This window comes from Polypterus senegalus, chromosome 16 (genome assembly GCF_016835505.1).
Source record: "Polypterus senegalus isolate Bchr_013 chromosome 16, ASM1683550v1, whole genome shotgun sequence".
Taxonomy (NCBI): Eukaryota; Metazoa; Chordata; class Cladistia; order Polypteriformes; family Polypteridae; genus Polypterus; species Polypterus senegalus.
This window is the reverse complement of record NC_053169.1, coordinates 96,053,667-96,064,136: the sequence shown is the minus strand read 5'-3', so window position 1 is coordinate 96,064,136 and position 10,470 is coordinate 96,053,667.

Here is a 10,470-nt window from a genome sequence, read left to right as displayed (position 1 = left end):
GGGGTCTCCTCAGTCAGTCAGTGGAGCAGGACGGTGACAGCAGTCTGTCGCTGAAGCTCCTCCTCTGTCTGGAGATGATCCTGTTCAGTGGATTCTCCATGACTGACAGGAGTCTGCTCAGCGCCCGTCGCTCTGACACGGATGTCAAACTGTTCAGCTCCGTGCCTACAATAGAGCCTGCCTTCCTCACAAGTTTGTCCAGGCGTGAGGCGTCCCTCTTCTTTATGCTGCCTCCCCAGCACACCACCACATAGAAGAAGGCGCTCGCCACAACCATCTGGTAGAACATCTACAGCATCTTATTGCAGATGTTGAAGGACGCCAGCCTTCTAATGAAATATAGTCGGCTCTTTCCTCTCTTGCACAGAGCATCAGTATTGGCAGTCCAGTCCAATTTATCATCCAGCTGCACTCCCAGGTATTTATAGGTCTGCACCCTCTGCACAGTCACCTCTGATGATCACGGGGTCCAGGAGGGGCCTGGGCCTCCTAAAATCCACCACCAGCTCCTTGGTTTTGCTGGTGTTCAGTTGTAGGTGGTTTGAGTTGCACCATTTAACAAAGTCCTTGATTAGGTTCCTATACTCCTCCTCCTGCCCACTCCTGATGCAGCCCACCATAGCAGAGTCGTCAGCGAACTTTTGCATTTGGCAGGACTCCGAGTTGTATTGGAAGTCCGATGTATGTTGGCTGAACAGGACCGGAGAAAGTACAGTCCCCTGCAGCGCTCCTGTGCTGCTGACCACAATGTCAGACCTGCAGTTCTCGAGACGCACATACTGAGGTCTGTCTTTAAGATAGTCCACGATCCATGCCACCAGGTATGAATCTACTTCTCCCTAAGGAGCAGAGGTTGGATAGTGTTGAAGGCACTAGAGAAGTCCAGAAACATAATTCTTACAGCTCCACTGCCTCTGTCCAAGTGGGAGATGCATCAGTGTAGCATGTAGATGATGGCATCCTTCGCTCCCACCTTCTCCTGGCATGAGAAATGCAGAATGTACTGCATCCAATGTCCCATAAGTAAATGAATAATCCGTAAAATCCAATGCAAGTGGAAGATAAAAACAAACCAATAAATCATCCATTAAAATGAGGTTAAAATTCACAGGCGGGAATCCGTCCTTTAAAGACTTGCGAGCCTTGGTGAATTCTTCAAAAACCAACGTCTCCTCTGTTTTCCCTACACGGAATCTTGCAATAGAGGAGACGCCATGCTGACCGGCACAGTCAACCATTTTCATCCAAGCTCGGGTCCCTAATGTCCCACAGGCTCTCCAGAAGGGGGCTGCATCGAACCTCACTCGTCTCGCTGCCACTCCCAAGCCTTAAACAAGAGTGAGGAATGTGCCACTACAGCTACTTGAAAATTGCTCAGACGAAGTGTCTCTCTTCAGTCCCCAGAACGTCAACCCTATGCTCCCCCTAGGGGTTCTCCTCCCAACTATCTGCCTCCTCTCCTCCACACCATGACCCTCTCTTCGCTCATCCTTCTTTTCCTTTAAACTTCATCTCACTTTTTTACTGTCTTTCACATGTCTTTTTGTCTCGATCATTCTCAGTTCTTCTTGGATCGTTCAATCCTACCTAATTGGCACGGGTGGGATAAGCTGCCACCTCCGAGATGTGAATGAGGCACCTGACTGACTTCGCTTTCACAAGTGTATGTGCAATTAGTCAGACAACCCAAGTATCCTTGGAGTGAGGAGCACTCACACGATTATTTATTTAAAATCTGCTTTACATCACTGACCACTTATCGCAAGAGGTCTCGGTAGTTTGGAGTCAAGATAGGAGTAACACAAGGGTGTATTCTGTCACAATGTTTGTTCAACTTGGTGTTGGTCCATGTTCTGAGGAAGGCTGATGAAATAGATAATAGAGCACTGGTGAGAGATCTTGAATACACGGGCGATACAACGCTTCCTGCAGTGAGTATAATGGCATTGGCAGAGCTCTTCAGAGTATTTGAATTGGAATTAGAGAAACTGGGATTACCGTATATACTCGCGTATAAGGCGGGTCTTAAAACCCAAAAAATCGATCATAAAATCAGACCCCGACTTATACGTCCGTTCAAAAATGCGACACTTCATTTTTTTGCCTCTTGCCTCCTCCAATCTCACATCAGTTTCTAAGACACATTGAATTTTCTTGCAGCAGCACAGTTACCATTTTCTTTCGCCACTTCAACGACTTTTTATTTAAAGCCAGCTTCATATTTTCTTCTGATCGAACGCTCCATCGTAGATAAGGGATGCTCTTACGATAAAGATGTATGATGGTGTGAGATACAAAAAACACAAAACAGTGCAAACGTTGCTTCAGAATAGTTCGGGTATTACCGTGTGGTCATGTAGGCACAATACATAGAAAAAGAAAGACCGTGTGCCCTGTGGTTACTCTCTCAGGCGGGCGCTAGCATATCATAATCTCTTGGACCAATAGCGTGAGTTTTCTGTATTTGACTTATACGACCAACATTATAAAATACCAGTAACGGCGCATGGCTATAATGATAATGTGCAGGGAATACGCTTGACATGAGCATTCCTAGTTTTCATTCTCTTTCTCTGTTTATTGTTTGTTTGCTCAGAGGTTGATGCGCTTGCTGCTTCCTAAGCAGCTCTTCTTTTCTCCACCCTAGCGGCACGCTTCTTCTCTTCCTTCGTCTGCATCTTTTCGCGTTAACACTGATTAGGTCAGTGTTCGTATTTCAATTACTTTTCACTTAAGCTGGCACTTAAGTCTTCTATCTGCCTCAAGAATGATTTCAGATATGAAGAGGGAGAGGAAGTGACGGCGAAGGTGGTAGGGAATGAGAACGGCGACCGTGCAGCACATGCTGCCACATCCAAGAGTTGATTCTATAATAAAATAAAAAATAAAAAGAGGAATAACCTTGGAGGTCAATCATCACCCCAAAAGCAGATAGCAGACGTCATGTAGTATATGTGTAGCAAATTTCAGGTTAATAGTTCAAACGATTTGCAAGCCAAAGGGGAATTAAAATCCTGGACAGACAAACGAACAGCCACGGTAGCATATTATATACTGTATAAAGACCAGAAATTATACGGTAAAATCAAGTCCCAAATTATATGTGGGAGAACTTACTCACGAGTATATACGGTAAATGCAAGCATAGCTAAAACAAAATGGACGAAGAGTGGTGACCACGAAGAAGCAAACAGATTGGAATATTAAGATCAAGACCTCGATTCACATTGGGAAGTGAGATCGAGGTGAAAGGCGACTGTGACGTGACATTAAGAACTTTGGAGGCGTCGAGACATCAAAATGTGGACCAAATTTAGGCCCTGTCTCTACGGACGTCTGAACTGAGCATTTCTCAGCCATCTGTACCATCAGGTTACTGCGGATTGAATGCCGGTAGTTTTGTTTGGAGCTGAAAGCAAAACATTTAGCCAAGCAATTAGGAGAATACTGGATGTGTTTAACCAAAGGTCCTTGAGATGGGTTATGGAAATAAGATGGCCAAGGAATGATCAGTAACGAAGAGTTGAGAAAAATGACTGGTCAGGTGGAGCCGAGTTAAATAGACATATCGAGAATGATAAAATGGGCAGGACAAGTCTAGCACATGGACAACTCAAGGGTAGCAAGAAGAGTGGACAGATGGATTCTGGTAGGAAGGAGAACAGTAGAAAGGCCAAGAAAGAAGTGGAAAGATATGGTGATGGATGAAGTCAGAGACAGAGGAGCGAGAGCAAGTGGCAGAGGACAGAGAGAAATGGAGGACGCTCAATAGCAGGTGGTGGCGCAGAGTCGAAGACGATGGAAGCGTGGCTAACTAACTAACAAATTAAGTAGCTGACTAACTGTGCTTGCAGATGCTGTCTCACATCATTGTGTCTGGTGCCCCAAAGCGAGGAAAAACCACGCTCAGACTTCCTCCTTCTTCCCTGCAAGTCTCAAAAACTTTGGCTCGTGTTAAGCCGCCTGGTTGTTTCCCAGAAGGCTGTTTCCCTCCTCCTCAGGCCTTTCCCCTGGTGCTCACACATAACCAAATCTTTGGCTTTGTCCGGCTGCTCATGCACCATTAGACACGTATCAGTCTTATTCCCTCGGCTGCAAAAAAACAGGAACAAATATTGCATAAGCGCATGATTCGCCCTGCGTCTTCTGTTTGCCTGCTAATGTATAATAAATGGTTTATTAGAATAAAACCGCCACAGATTTGTAAAGAATCTGCCCTGGGAATGCACTGTTAGCATTCGCACGGACTGCACCTCTCTCGGCTCTCCCGATCGGTAGAAACCAGAGGTGAGGTAGGGGTTTCTTTCAAACAAATGCTAATCAACGCAGACCTTGCAAGGTTCCACATCCCCATTGTCTTTAAATATTTCATTAAATGTATGAATAAAGCATAAAACAAACCAGTGAAAAGCCCAGAAGGGATAACATGGGGCTGAGCAGCATACAGAACAACTCGCCTGTCATGTTTGTCAATATTTTAAGGTTCATAACTTCTGCATTGCAGATACGGATGTCTCAGCCTCGGTCCCTCAGGACTCCCAACTATTCTAATATCTGCCCGTGTTATTATAGCTTCATCATCATCATGGGCTTGTCAGATCCACAGCAATAAATAAGAATGAAGGCGCCGAAGAGCTGTCTGTCAGTTTATTTACTGTTTAACTGTAAAAGACTGCAGCATTGTGTCTTCACCTATCAAAATCATATTCTATTAAGGGCAATGATCATCATCATCATTGTAGCCGACTCTTCCTCCATTTTACGACAATACTTTGTTGATTACGGGGTAGCAAAGAACAGCAGGCTATCCCAGTAACTGAAGGCATTAGCCAGTCCGGCAGAGTGAAGAATAATCGGTAATCAATGGCTATACATACTATGGTCTGTGAGCCTAGCTGCTTGACTATTTACTCTCGACGTGTTGTGGTCGTTTGAGGACATGTCATTCTTGGCAAAATAAATGTTGGGGTGTTAGACCGGCCATTCCCATTTACTTCAGATGGGGAAAGAAAAAAAGCAAAACGCTCGATGCCATCAAAATATAACAAAAATAGCAAGCCCCCTGTTAACTAATTCACAATTCACTTAGCGGTTCTTTTCAGGTTATAGGGACGCTCCATCTCTCTGGTTGCTCAGTAATGAAGTGACGCCTCCTTCCAAGCAGTTCAGGGGTGGGAAGGGGCGGAGTCAGTTGCCCTCAATGGGGGGTTTCTCGGTACAGTGGAGGAAAAGGAAGACAACATGGTTAGTCCACTGTGACAGCTCTAGAGGGCGTCGCTGCCACTCAACCCAACACAGACAGATTGATAAAAACACAAATGCTGCTGTTTCACTTGTGGGCACACAATACCACACAATACTCTCTTCTTCTTCTTCTTCTTCTTCTTCTTCTTCTTCTTTCTTTCTTTCTTTCTCCTCCACTCTTCCTCAGCAAGCTTCGTCTCCCTCCTCCCGACTCTGGCTCCCTGAGTAGTGTCTGCTGGCCCCTTTTATAACGCTCTCCAGAAGTGGTTCTTGATGATGTATTTCCGGCAGCACTTCCAGGTGTGGCAGAAGAACTGCCTATAAGGGCTCAGCGGTTGCTGCAGCACCCCCCCTGGCACTGCCCACGGATCCCAACAGTGCTCCACCAAACTCCAAGTTCCATGGAGCTCTATGGGAGTCCTAGTCACCATTGCAACCCAAGGGGGGCTGCCGTCTAGAGGTAACGTTCTGGTGACACTTGCTCCCCAGCGTGGAGGCATTCCGGCCGGACAAGGGCCCCAGCCGCCCACCACACCACATATCGGTTGCAGGTTCGGTGCTTCTTACTAAAACTAACATCTCCTTTGTTCACCCTTTAAGGCATGGGTGTCAAACTCTGGTCCTGGAGGGCCGCAGTGGCTGCAGGTTTTCATTCTAACCTTCTTCTTCATTAGTGACAAGTTTTCTCTGCTAATTAAGTTATTTTGCCTTTGTGTTAATTGATTTGACTCAGGCCCCTTAGTTGTCTCTTTTTCCTTAATTAGCAGCTAAACAATAATGAGATACAAAACAAGCCGCCACACGTCCAGCTCACCTGAGCCCATCACACAATATCTGAAAATAAAGAAACATGAAGGTCTCAGTAAGGCTGATCTCTCAGGTCACCAAAACATCTTGACGGTGCTCTTAGTAAAAACAGAAAAATCAACAGTTCTGGAAATGTCTGCTGTGAAACAATGAGAGTAGCAACAAGCCACGAAATTAAATAACGAGTTTAATTAACAGCAACGATCACCTTCTCATTAAGAGATTAGTTGGAGTTTGAAGCCCCAGTTTGGCTGGTCATCTGTCGTCTTGTTTCACATCTCATTTCTGTTTGTCTGTCATTTAGTGAAGAAAGGAATAAATTCAGAGGACTGAATCCTTAAAAACAGGGCTATTAAAATGAAGGGAAAAGGAGTTAATTAGCAGCGAAAACTGCTCGCTAATTAGGAAAATGGTTAGAATGAAAACCTGCAGCCACTGCGGCTCTCCAGACCCGGAGTTTGACACCCCTGGTTTAAAGCCTCTTCAGCTCAAAGAGACATCCACTGAGTGGCTCAGTGGCCCATTAAAGATGCTCGGGTCCCCACCGTAATCCCAGGCAACATACCGAGCCTTGCCCCGTCAGGCTTCAGCTTTCAGAAATGGTAGGTTGCTCCCGGTCCCTAGTGCACTCAGCAAGAGCAACCTCTGCCCCTGGAGAGCTGGCCGCGTGTTCCTTGAAGGGTCACAATAACAGGTCCTGCCACTTCTTTCCCTAATTCTCATTTGCTTCGCTCCCTGCTCTTTTTTTGGTTCCTCTCTCCACCTGTTTTCTTCCCGGACTCCCTTTATACTACTTTTGAGTGCAGGTGATGCAATCACGGAACCCGGGGCTGGTAACGGTGAAATTGTTCTGCACATGAATGCCTGGCTGGCCAACTCCCCCGTCTCCTCTCCAGAGTTGTCCATTTCCACGTTGACCTGAGCATGAGCCCTCCGTTTTTATTAAGTGTACACCGTGCATCGCCACTGACCCCTCTCCCCCTATCCCAGTGGTGAGTATTTGTTATTACGTCACTGATTATTGGGGCTGAAAGTGAAAATAAAGTCTCATTGCCACAGCTTTGTTTCCACTGAACTATCACCGCCCACCTCAGAATTTCAGACGCTCCCGCTGTTCATGTTTCGCTAGTAGGCACTACAGCAGCGGTTCTACATTTTATTTTTTAAGTGAAACGAATGACTTGGCAGGTCTCTTTCTGTTATTCCTCCTTCCGTAAGTCCCCCGTTATTCCCATTTCATTATAGGGTTTCAAATGTGGTGGGCTAATGGACTCAAGATTATAGCCACGGCGTACAATAAACACACACATTACAGGCTTGCTGAAGGTGCTTTCAAAATCATTCAGGAATGTTAACGACTGACTTTTGTTAGCTGTTCTTCCCCTTTAAGACCCTAGTAAAGGCTGCAGACGGACGTTCTTGAAACTCTGAAAGACCTTGTCGTGTTTGCGTTTCAGAGCGATCCATCCTCAGAGGTATGCGGTGAAAGGCGAAAATTTAACGTTAAAAATAAAAATGCAATACAGCGACCATGATTCAGATTTATTATGTAATACAGTTGGCTTCAAGCTCGTCAACTCACTGTTATTGAATTGAGCAAAATAAAAATGGCTGCTTATCCGTGCCTCTTATTAGGCTGTCTGCCTATAATAAAGGAGAGCTGGCCAAATATGCCTGGGTATTGAGATGGGGGTCCAATGGGCAAAGGGTACAACTGGCAGGATCCTGGAAAGGGGCAGCATGCAATGGCAGGAATTAATCATTTTGTTATGGCAGAACAGAAGGAAGGGCACCCGTAGGGGTCGTCATAGTGGCGACGCTGCACAAATATAAAAGAACTGATGGAGTGCGCTGAGTGAGAGAGAGAGAGAAAGAGCAGCTGGTGTCACCAGTAAGCGCTTAGAGGCAGTCCCTGATGCTGTCACAGACATGCACTTTGGGGACACCTTCAAAGCTCTGCTAAGGGGCAAAAGGGGTACTGTTGCCAACTACTCCTCCCATTTCATCTGTACTACCAGGGGGCAAGTCCAGAAAGACACCAGTTTCCACATTTGTCAGAGCAGAGGGTGTGAGTGAGTGAGGGCATGGTAGTCTTAGTATTTGATAGACCACCCATGGCTGCCCCACCCTGAAATAATAGGGAGAAGGTTGCCCTTTTAAAAGTGAAAGGCCTATGCTGGAGATGTGGTCCTTTTCAGGTGAGGCGAATATGGACACTTTATGAATTGGTTCTGAGTCAAATACATTGGGTTGTTCCTTTTTATTGAGGTTTTGAATTCCTATGTCTCTGTCATTCCAACAGATGGTGCATCACAAACATTAACAGTGCTTTTACAAATCCCATATTAAGTGGATTATAACAGAGACAGATGCATTGCATTTGTCATTCCAAAGGATGGTCCACCACAAGCATTTCTAGTGCTTCATTTTATTACTACAAGTGTCTCCAAAGCTCCATCTGAAGTGGAAAATGCAATGCCTTTTATTACATCCCAAATGGTGGTGCACTGCAAATGTTAATGCTGAGGTCAATGTTAATTATTAAATGACTTTGGCTCATCTAAGATGGATAGGCCAGGCCCCTCATGGACCCCGTGATCATCAGAGGTGACTGTGCAGAGGGTGCAGACCTATAAATACCTGGGAGTGCAGCTGGATGATAAACTGGACTGGACTGCCAATACTGATGATCTGTGCAAGAGAGGACAGAGCTGACTATACTTCATTAGAAGGCTGGTGTCCTTCAACATCTGCAATAAGATGCTGCAGATGTTCTACCAGACGGTTGTGGTGAGCGCCCTCTTATACGCAGTGGTGTGCTGGGGAGGCAGCATAAAGAAGAAGGACGCCTCACGCCTGAAAAAACTGGTGAGGAAGGCAGGCTCTATTGTAGGCACAGAGCTGGACAGTTTGACATCCGTGGCAGAGCGACGGGCGCTGAGCAGACTCCTGCCAGTCATGGAGAATCCACTGAACAGGATCATCTCCAGACAGAGGAGCAGCTTCAGAGACAGACTGCTGTCACCGTCCTGCTCCACTGACAGACTGAGGAGACCCCACACTATGCGACTCTTCAATTCCACCCGGGGGGTAAACGTTAACATTATACAAAGTTATTGTCTGCGCTTACATGCATTTTTATTACTCTTTAATTTAATATTGTTTTTTGTATCAGTATACTGCTGCTGGATTGTGTGAATTTCCCCTTGGGATGAATAAAGTATCTATCTATCTATCTATCTATCTATCTATCTATCTATCTATCTATCTATCTATCTATCTAATCCTGCCAACTACACTATCTATCTATCTATCTATCTATCTATCTATCTATCTATCTATCTATCTATCTATCTATCTATCTATCTATCTAGCACAGCTAGTCCACTTTAATAAAAGGAAAAGTGTATATCTGTGCCTCTGTCCGGTTGCTATGTCTCTGTCATTCCAACAGATGGAGCATCACAAACATTTATCGTAATAAAATGCAGTGCATTTGTCATTCCAACAGATAGTTCATATTATTTCTACAAATGTCCGCAATGTGCCATCTGTTGGAGTGGCAAATCCAATGTACGTATTTTATTACTAGATGCATTACAAAATACATTCCAATAGATTGTGCACTGCACATGTAAATGCTGAGTTCTATGTCAATTACCTGGATTTTAAATTGTCTTAGAAGGGTAGTACGGCTAGTTCACCTTAATATAAAGCTAAATATCTGTGTGTCTGTCTGTCGGTGTGCCTGTCTGGTTTCTATGTCTGTGTCATTCCAATAGATGGTGCATTACAAACATCCATCCTTCCATCCATTATCCAACCTGCTATATCCCAACTACAGGGTCACGGGGGTCTGCTGGAGCCAATCCCAGCCAACACGAGGCGCAAGGCAGGAAACAAACTCCGGGCAGGGCACCAGCCCACCGCAGGGCATACACACACACCAAGCACACACTAGGGCAGGGGTGGGCAGGCCGCAGTGGCTGCAGGTTTTTGTTCCAACCCAGTTGCTTAATTAGTAAACAGTCCTTGTCAATAATTTATTGATTGTTGATTGGCTTTCAAGTGCTTTAACTCTGCCATGTCAGGTCAGGTCTCATAACCTAGATTTTCTTTTCCTTTCTAAGGATATCATCCAAATGATTTAAAGTCGAAAACGGATAAATAATTCTCAGTCCTTCACTTTTTTCTCTTCACTTGTCTTCCAACTGTTTATTAAAACAAACAGTGCACGGAAAATACACACAGGTGAAAATGGAAATTAGCTAAATGGAGAAATGCTGGTCCTTTTTGTCTAAGTGCTAATAAGGAGCAATTACATACCAAAATACAGCCATTTAAGCCTAAAATAAGCAATAAGGGTTCAAAATCTTAACAGGCGAGACCACTAAAATGAAGCAGAAGTGCTTCTAATTA